This window comes from Poromitra crassiceps (assembly GCF_964638095.1).
Source record: "Poromitra crassiceps genome assembly, chromosome: 5".
NCBI lineage: Eukaryota > Metazoa > Chordata > Actinopteri > Beryciformes > Melamphaidae > Poromitra > Poromitra crassiceps.
Window position 1 is genome coordinate 17,982,948 of NC_139642.1, and position 10,414 is coordinate 17,993,361.

Consider the following 10,414-nt stretch of genomic DNA (forward strand, 5'->3'; position numbering starts at 1 on the left):
CTCTCATTCAGAACCACACCGTAATGGCGGTGCACAGTTACAACTGAAACGACACTGAACTCAACTGAAACACACACCGATGATTAATGAACTGTAGCGTGATGTTAAGTAGCTAATTACCTTATGCACTCTTCACAAACACAACAGAGTGTGTTTCCTTTTGGAACTCACAGCACCGATGAAATCTCGTGGATCTCTAGTCCACGCCCATTAGCCTAGCCTAGCCTACTTGAAATACGGCCTTGCAATCAGCTCGAGGAGTTATCCACGCAGTGATCATGAAGTAACGCTTTAAACTCACTCGTAAAGCAACAAAGAGTCTTGAATTAACTTGAGCAAAGCGTCTGTCTCACCTTCTGTCTCTTTTTGAAGAGTTACAGGTGGAATCAATAAGAATAACCAACTGCGCAAATATTTACAGCGTCTCCGACAGTCTCTCTCTTCTCTGCTCCACTTTGCAGGCCCGCCCGCTCTCACTAAACGCTTCCAGATGTTTCTACAGTAGACAGGCTCCATTCACACTGCAGGCAAAAGTGGCCAACATCTGTGTGTGTGTGTGTGTGTGTGTGCGGGGGGGGGGACATCACGTGTTCTTCCCCCCATCCTCATTACAGTGTGAACAGTAAAAATCACACGGCATCTGATCTACTCAAATCTGACATAGTCTACTTTCATATGTGGATCTGATTTCTTGGAATGTGACCACAGTGTGAACAGACCCGTATGAAAATTCATGAGCCTTTTACGTCACTCTAGGTCAATTCGTCACAATTCTGCGCTGGTGGGAGGGATTACAAACATGGAGGACAGCTTCGATGGAGCTAGTCTGTGGAGAGACAGTGATGTTTTAGATCTTATAAGTATTTGGGGTGACACTTCTGTGCAAGCAAAACTTGAGGGATCTGAGCAAAAAAAAATCTGCATTGAGCACGGTACATGTAGACACACACCGCAGCACTTCCTCAACCCCCCCCCCCCCCCCCCGCACCCCACTAGAGACTCAGACCGCCTACTTCCTGCTTCAGCACTGTTCCAGAGATTTTCATCCGCCATTCATTTTCCAATAGACTTTTCGTAATATGCATATAAAAATAGTTTTACTTGTTCAAACCAAACGGTTCAGCTATATTTAGAATCAGGAGAGACCATAGAACATTTCACTCGGACCAAAACTTAAAAAAACAATATCTGAAAATTATTTTCTTTAAACCCACATTTTTTTTAACGTTTTGGTCCAAGTAAATGTTATGCGATCTCTCCTGTTTCTAAATATATCTGTACCGTTTGGTTTGAACAAGTAAAACTATTTTTATAAGAATTTTATGAAATGTCTATGGGAAAATAAATGGCGGATGAAAATCTCTGGTACAGTGCTGAAGCAGGAAGTGACGTTCCACTTTGGCTCTCTATAAAGAAAAAAATCTAAATAAATAAAACACAATCTACGATAAACAAAGTGTACTAACTCACTGCACTTCCTGACTTTTCTTTTGCAAGTCTGTCGGAATAGATTCCGTTCCCTCTGTGGATTTGATTGTCAGGAAGCACACAGCCTACAGTAAACTCACACACCATTTGGAGATTGCTGCATCTGTAGTTGTCTTAAATGTTAAATCTGTGTTTCATTTGAACGTGTTTGGTTTGGTGCCGACTCCTGAGTCGTTGAACTCAAACTAGTTTAGGTGAAAGCAGTTACATTTCAAAGTGCTCGGCTGGGGAAGGCCAGTAGTTAATTGCTGGGAGGGGCTTGAACTCGTCTGAACCGATTTTGGCACAGTTCATTCTACAGCATCAGCTGTAGCATCAGCCTCTTGTTGTTATCTTTGTGCACAGAGACTATGAAGTCTGCGTGAGTCCATCAAGGGTCGGCCACAGGAGAGGGGCACAGCTGGGTTCTGGTAACTACCTTTCCTAGTTAACGGCGTTCCTGTCTGCTACTCTCTCTCATCCCTGTTGTCATTAGTTCATAGGCCACATGGCACTATTTTCAGGTGTAGAAACCCATGTAATCTTGTTTCCTCTATGAGTTTTTTTTAGCAGTGGGGGAAAGGGTTTATTGTAAAATTCTGTTGTAATATAGCAGTGTAGTAGTGAAGACTAAATATCAGCAAATGAAGACTATCAAAGACTGGATGCTGTGTTGAGAAAGATTTGAGTTTGTTTTCAATTGCTCCAATTAACATTATTTATTTATTTATTTGTTTATTTATTTATTTATTCATTCATTCATATGGGAGGGGCGTGCGCCAACCCGGTTGGGGGTGTGTGGCCTAAAAAGTTTGGGAACCGCTGGTCTATCTCAATCCACTTCCTGGCCTCACAGAGACCTGGATCTAGTCTGACTTCACGGAAGCAGGCTGCTGGTATTCTGCCATTGGTACAGATATACTGGCTGAGACCATTTATGGATTTCCTTTCTGCTCCCTCCATGTCGAATCTGTCTATCTCAAATGCATGCGCCACTGTGGAACAACAACAACGCTAGCTTGTTGCTACATGCTGAAAACTTGGATGTGGATTGTGCAATAAAGCTGGCCTGCTTGGTACTTTTGGTGGATGGTAGTGAAGGTAAATAGAGCCTTTTTCCCCCGCTAGACCAGAGTGGAGGTATTACAGTACCAGCCAGACTCTCCCGGTGCAGGGAGAGAGTTTGGCAAGTGAGACTAACCTGGATCAGACCTGGAAACGGCCCTCTCTGCTGCTGCTTCTTTCTCTCACACCCCCAGAGCCTCTGGCCACTGTCACTGCTCTCTCTCACCTCTCTATATCCTCTTTGGGATCCCATGCTGTCTCTGGAGGGATCCCTCAAGGCTGCAGCCATGGAGCCAACATTGGAACACCCCCATCAGTAATGAACTTTCTTGCCATAATGTTCAGGAGTGGATTAATAACTATTTTTGATCTGATGCCAGGCAGCATGTGTGTTACTGATGACATCACTGATAACGTCACAGACAACACACAGACATTGATTCTAAAGTCGCATTGTAAATTTAGCGTTCTCTAGTTCAGTGGTTCTCAACCTGATGGTCGGGACCCCCAGGTTCAAGGTCGCATGATTATTTCCGGGGTCGCGGGATGGTTAGCCTATATTAAAAAATAAATAAATAAAAGTAAATTTAAAACAGTTTAAAATGTTTACCCTAGAGAACTATAAAATATAAGAGGTTGGACTGAATCGTTTTGCTTGTCTGTAGGGCTGCCACAAACGATTATTTTGATAGTCGACTAATCACCGATTATTTTAACGATTAGTCGACTAATCGGATCATATCGCACAATTACTCAATCGCTCTGATTTAGCTATCATCAGGTTCTACATTTAGCTTCAAGTTGTTTTAAGCATGTGCCAAATAAAAATAAAGACAATTAATGATGATAATTCACTCAAAAATAATATTTTCATGAACTTTAAAGTTTAGAGCATGTAGCAGCATATTTGTTTCTGGCATCAATGTACTTGCATGTAATAAATGTAATATAGTGCAAATTGCAAAACTGCAAAATAGTATACATTGAAATTGAAAACATATAGTGCAATGAAATATGTCCTACTATCCATTGAATGAATAATGCAAAATAAAATTAGGGCACTACTACGTGGCATGGAAATGGAACCAAAAACTATTCACTATCTATGCAACCAAAATATCAGCAAAAATAAATTGTTTCAGTCTTCTCAGTCATCAAACACATTTTTAAATGTCGTAAGTAGAGTGCAAACTGCGGAGTAAAATGAGGTTACCAGTATTCCCGTCAGCAACACATGAGCTTAACGTTGCTATGAGATGACAACGTTACAGCAGGCTTTTAACGTTAATATCGTTAGCCAATAGCTAACGTTAGCAGCTAACGTTAGCAGCTAACGTTGCGGTTGCCAGTGAGCTAACAAGCTAATTAGCCTTCATCTGCATTCGCCACAACGTGCTTCCTTTTGAGATGCTCGCGCATCATACTCGTGCTGCCATGATAAGCGAGTTCAGCTTATTTAGCAGATTTTGCACTTCACATTGATGTGGGTGAAATGCTCCCACACTTTTGACGTATGATGAGGACGGCTAGACATTTTTTCTGTGGAGAAGCACTGGGAGCTGCTTGTTTTTCCGGTCACGGTGATGTCACGTTTTCCCCGGATGATGGGTACTGCGCATGTGCATTAGTGTTGCGACGATCGCGAACGACCCAAATCTATTGAACGGCTCTTTGCTATGAACGAAGGGAACCGAGTCCTACTTGAGAGCCGTTCATTTTAATGCTGTGCCCAAATTTCACTGCCTGCCGCTCCCCAGCACACACACAGGTTAGACCTCCATCCCTCCCTCTGCTAGTCCGCTGAGCAGGGAGCATGGGGCAGGGAGGATAGGTCGGGTGCACTCGTTAGGCGCATGCTGTAGCTGGCCTGGGTGGGCGGACTCAGCTTAATATCAAAACCGGAGTGCATCTGCCGACTTTCTGGGTAGCGAAGTGTTGCATGAATTGCATCAAGGACAGCCAACTTTCAGCTTAGTCAGTAAATTCACTGACTAAATAAGCAGATGATATGGTGTCACCTTGTGTAATGTTTACAATACAGATCATTGACATTAGGTCTGGAAATACTGTATGAGTAATTTAATGCTGCTGCAGTCCACTGATGCAAAATGAAATAGTCGTGGGTCTTATCAAATCTGATCCAAATCATACCATATCATTATATTAGTGATTTCTCGGAGAAACAGTAGTGCGCGCCCCATTTAAAAAAAAATGAACGAGGAGCCGCTATTTTGAACGGCTCTCAGAAAGGAACGGAGCCATAAGATCCGGCTCCCTTCAAAGAGCCGTAATTCCCATCACTAATGTGCATCAAAGACAGGACGGAGACGCCTGGATGCCAAGCCAGCCATATATCATATATCCAGACATATATTTTGCTCCTTTTTCCCAGTAATTTCTTGTACTTATTTCTAGAATATTTTGTTCTTTATTTCCAGAATTATTTCTTCCGATAAACTAAGAGTTTATTATTTGGAGAAATGACTGTACTTTTGATAAACAAACAGTAACCATGTCAAAAAATGAAGATGTATAAAAGGGGTAGGAAACCACAAGCATTAGCTTCGTCCTTGTCCTTTTTTGAACATGCATGTCAATTTATTTTCTTGGTATAACATGTGAAACCATGTGGAAAATGCTTCATCTCATGTTCAAAAATAAAAATCTCATTCATTCATTCAACCATGATGATTACATCTACCATACCAATGATATAATGTAGTAGCCTATACAGTATAAAACTATATATGAACTATAAACTATATAAAAACCGTATAAAATAGATTTGAGTGAATGCACCGGAGAGGTGCAGTGGCGGGAGGGGGGGTCGCAAACCAGTGGTGTTGTCTACGTGCTACGCAGGTATACGCAGTATACACACTGCGAAATGACTCAGATTTGCGTATGCGCACTGGGAAATGCGCTATGATACATATCGTTTTCAATTTCCATTCATAAAATTCACCCTGTGCACTCTGTGTGTTACCCTACGTTCACACACAGCACCCAAGCCTTGCCTTTACCCAGAGGGGGTCCTAGGCATCTGGAGGCTCCAGGCCAAGCCACGAAGGAGGCCCCTACCGGTGGCGCCCCGAAGGGGCGCCGCCGGCGGGGTCCCTTCCGGCGGCGCCCCGGCGGAAAAAATTTTGACCTTTTTTGGACGTATTTTTGCCATATTTAGAGGCTGTTTGAAGTTACATCCCCCCTCAGATTCAATGGGCATGACCCTCTGCATCCTCTCTCATTCTCTTTGTGAATCTTGTAATCTTTATATCTTTGTCACTTGTCATCTTTATATCTTTATCTTTGTCACTTGTAATCTTCATAATCATATCTTTATCTTTGTCATCTTTATATCTTTATCACTTGTAATCTTCATAATCATATCTTTATCTTTGTCACTTGTCATCTTTATACAGTAAACCAAATATAGATCACTCATTCAACTCAACATCAATCTACAAATAAACATCAATGTGTAAATAATAAGTAAACAATAAGGCACTCCCACAATACAAAGAAACATCAATAACTCAAATGAAGGCACTATCAGTGGACAGCGAACGGGCACTGCAATTTAGCATGAACAAGGAGCCACATGGCGGACGAATCCACCGCATGTAGAACACAGTATAAACTCATTCCACACAGACAACAACAAATAATAACACTCACTTGTTCCTTGGACTAGGGATGTCAACGGTTAACCGTTAATCGATTAACCGTCGCTAACGTCGTTGTTCGGTTATTGCTGTCGGTCTATCAGTTAACACATTGAGTGCCAAGGACGTCTGTGGACGTCCTAAAAAAAAGTAACGAGGAGTGCCAAGGACGTCTGTGGACGTCCTAAAATCATAATTCATATTATTCCATAATTCTGCTGTTTAAGGTCGTACCTAGCCAGTGAGCATGAATCCCTTCAAGGGATCACACGGCGCCACCTTAAACATCGTCACAGGAGCTGCTCCACCCACCTCAGATCCTTTACTTTGTACAGGAGACAGCGGAGAAAGCCGTGATCAAAGTGGAAACCGATGCATGCTTTCTGCCAGAGCCGTATATATTGCTCTGTTTACAGCGGAGAGTGGGCTCGGCTGCATCCGCGCTCACAACTGAGCTCTTATGCTTCTATCTATCTCCACACGATTTCCTAGAAAGCCAGCATCCGAAGCCGAACGGCCAAGCCTTTTCGTTCAGTCGCGTTTGCCAGCGCGCATCATTTCCTTGATGGGCGCTGGGATCTGTCCGGGGCAAAAACGGAGTCGAGAAAACAAACTCTGTGCGTGTGGGAGGAGCCCGCAGCTCAGAGGTGGAGAGGGGGGGAGAGGGGTGTGTGGCACACAGGCTGCACAGAAACCACACCACACGCCACCACATCAGAAAACACCAGCCAGAGTCAGTGAATGTGCTCGAAATTAGAGTGCAAAAGGTATTCATAAAAGGGACTATATCTTGGAAAGTTAAAAAAAACGACAGAAAACCCTTGAAAGTGCACTTTTTTGAGAGGCTGTCATTTCATAATGGAACTGTCTAGAAACAAAATTTCTTCTTTGGAAGAAGCAGGAGTGTTCAATGTTTCATTAAAGTCCAGCCCCGTTAATATAGCCATAATAGAAAAAATTCTATAGCTGCTTTCAACTGAATGGAAGTGAATCTGGCACAGGCTCCAGACAATTTTACTGAAGCGCTGTGGCACTCAATGTGTTAATATATTAAAAAAAAAAAAAAAAAAAAAAAAAAAAAAAAATTCTTCCTGCGAGGCCCTCTAGTGGACGGGGCTCCAGGCGGCTGCCTGTTCGGCCTGGTTCAAGAACCGCCTGCCTTTACCCACGCTTTTAAATAGGCGTCCTTTTTAGTCAATGAGGCTGTGTACACAGGGCGCCTCAACGTGAACCTTCCGTGTACCCAGTACCCACGCCTCGCCTGAGCTGCGCCGATTTGAGTTCTATTTTCAAGCCGACAAGGCGCATGAAGGCAGACTTTTTCTGTCAAGCCAGGAAAGAAAAATGCGACAATGAGCAAGATGAAGCTGATAGCTGAAGCTATTCTGTAAATTTGGGGAGGAGCAACAACAAAAAAAACCACGCCCCCCCGACCAGGGAGGGGGGGTGGGGGGTGTCAGAGTCACAGTATACCCTCTGAAAAAAGGTAGACTACACCACTGTCGCAAACCCCAGCCTAAATCTTTTTGGGGGTCGCGGCTCAAAAAGGTTGAGAACCGCTGCTCTAGTTCATATCCGTGGTTATGTGTGTGACTAGTACGTCTCAAGCTTTCACCCGACAACAATACAATTTCACTTAGCAGATGCTTTTATCCAAAGCGACGTACTGAGCTTTATACAACACAAGCAGTGATCTAGTCAGAAGACAACATGAGTAAGTGCCATGACACAGTTGCTAAAATAGATGATATTAAACAGTGATACAGCTCCTAATCTATTAATACCTCCTCTCTCTATCTCTCGCTCGCTCCCTCTCCCTCTCTCTCTAGCTGTGTTTCCATTACAGTTTTTCGCAAAATAATTGCGATATTTCTACAACTTCGACAATGTACAATTGCGACTTGTAGGCGTTTCCATTGAAGTTGAGTTTGGACTGACGGCGCACACACCTGAACGCAATTCCCCGTTGCAGCAGCTGCCACAGTGATTACACACGGGGATCTGCCCCATATGGCCATATCCCGTCCCCTGCATGCTCAAATCCAACCAATGGTCAATGCAAATCACAACATGAAGTTACAACGCATATAAACGAGCCTGATTATCAATTCAAAAGAAAATGAGTGTCAACATGTTGCTGGCTGCGGTGAATGCAGTGAGCGCGACAGGCAGAGGAAAAAAGGTAACTGCGCGCACACAGACAGGTAGCCTGTCACCATGGACCGATTTCTGTCATTAAACATGATCTTTTTTCCCCAGCTCCGCTTTTGCACAACACTCGTCTTTCTGCTAGGTAGCGTTGCTTCAAAGTTTTCCACTTGCTGCAAAGGTTTTGCCATGGCTTATCGAACCCTTTTCTCCCTCATTTCCTTTCATTTCCCGCTCCTTTTCCAAAGGAGAAGATGGGTCACATGACATGCAAATGCAAAAAATGTGTTTCCATTACACTTTTGCGATAAACTGCTATATCGACACGTCTGAAAAACCACCTCATGAGAGCGCAAAAACTTTTTGCGATATTTGGGAGGTTTTTCGAAATTTACGTGTTTCCATTACCCAATTTCAATTGCGATATTTAGATTTTGCGCATTTCTGAGGGTAATGGAAACACGACTTCTCCCTGTGTCTCCACCCCTCTCTCTCTCTCCCTCTACTGGTTAAAGTGAGAATCTGTATTTTTATCATCATCATCATCATCATCGTCATCATCATAATAATGACAGTAACACAGAAAGACATGTACAAATTTAAAAGAGAGGAAGGCGTCATGGAATTATTCCACCATCTTATAAACAAATCCAAAACATTCAAAGCAGGAGTAAGTAAGAAAGTAAAGCTTATAGCACTTTTCAAAACAAATGACAAAGTGCTTTACAAAGAGATCAAACAAGAGAAATTTAAAACAATGCAGAATTGATACAGTAATAATGACAACGATTTAGAATCACAATACAACAAATAAAATACATAGCGGTGGAGGAGCGAGGCGATCTGGACGGGTGGAAGAGCGGAGGTGAGCGATGCAAAGTTTGGAACTTGACCATAGATTGCAGATACGAAGGGGCTGACATGTGGACTGCCCTGTAGGCAGGGCCGGACTGGGACCAAAAAGAGGCCCTGGCAGTAGGTCCAGACCAGCCCAGGTCCCAATTTTTTTTGGGGGGTTGGAAGCCAGATTTAGAGAAATATCTCATTTTAAATTAATAGACTGAGCAGGTGTAACCAAGGCTATTTTCCAAACTGCTCAGCCTCCTGGAAAGATCCATAATCACCAGACTAAGTACATTGTTACTGCCCAGGCCAGGCTCAATTCACAGTTCACACCACTGGCCATGGCCCGCCAACAACTGCAGGCATAGAGGCACCGCACCATAACAAGGCAGCAATAATTGTCTCTAAGAACACTTCTACACAAACACATTAAATCATGCATAGCACAGCAGCCAAAAACACACGCCCACAGCATGGTACGGCAACCAGATTCACACACACATAGGACCTAGCAAACAAGGCCAGCAGTATCATTATGACCAAACCACAATAGAATAGAATAGAATAGAAACAAGAAGCATGTCTCACCTTATTAAAGACAGACTGCTGCTCGTCGGTCCCATGATGCTGCCCAGGCCCAGCATCGGCCACGACAGTGGGTGACTTCTGTGCCTCGGTGGAGTTGACATCCGTGGTGGTGGTGCAAGTACTGCTGCTAGCAGCACAGGAGCTGACACTGGGGGTCTTAGTAGCAGCACTCTTTTCAGTGCACTGTGGCGGAAAAAACATTTTTATCTTGCAACATTTTTCCGCATTGGCTTCAAGGCCCTTACGTTTTTTGTCTCTTTTCTTTTCGGCGCCACCTTTTGCTTTGTTTACGTTCATGATTTTGTTGAGATATAGACATATACTGTTCGTATTTGATCTATTCCCCCGCGGCTGCGTTGAGTGATGTAATTACATTGACATTTGACATGGAGGAGCCGAGAGGAGCACGCTGCACGGAGCAGGCCAAGTCCACTTTTGAAAAAGGTGGGGGGGGGGGGGTCTCCGCCTCTCAGACCATGCAATATCCATGATGACCACTTGACAAAACTCACCTGTAAAAATGGGCCAGCCCATCTCTCTTCCCAGTGTGTTTGGGGCTGACCTGACTGACAGCGTAGGCTACTTCGGATGCATTGAGGGCCGGTTTTCATGCCCGTCTCGCCAAACAAATGAATCTCACG

At 43.6% G+C, this 10,414-nt stretch overlaps 1 protein-coding gene across 1 annotated transcript in view; it reads left to right on the forward strand.

The window, feature by feature from the left end:
• Positions 1–10,414, forward strand: part of LOC310776358 (fibroblast growth factor 12-like) — a gene marked incomplete at both ends in the record, with an annotated part of 210,047 nt that overhangs the window by 24,309 nt on the left and 175,324 nt on the right. The window lies entirely within an intron of this gene.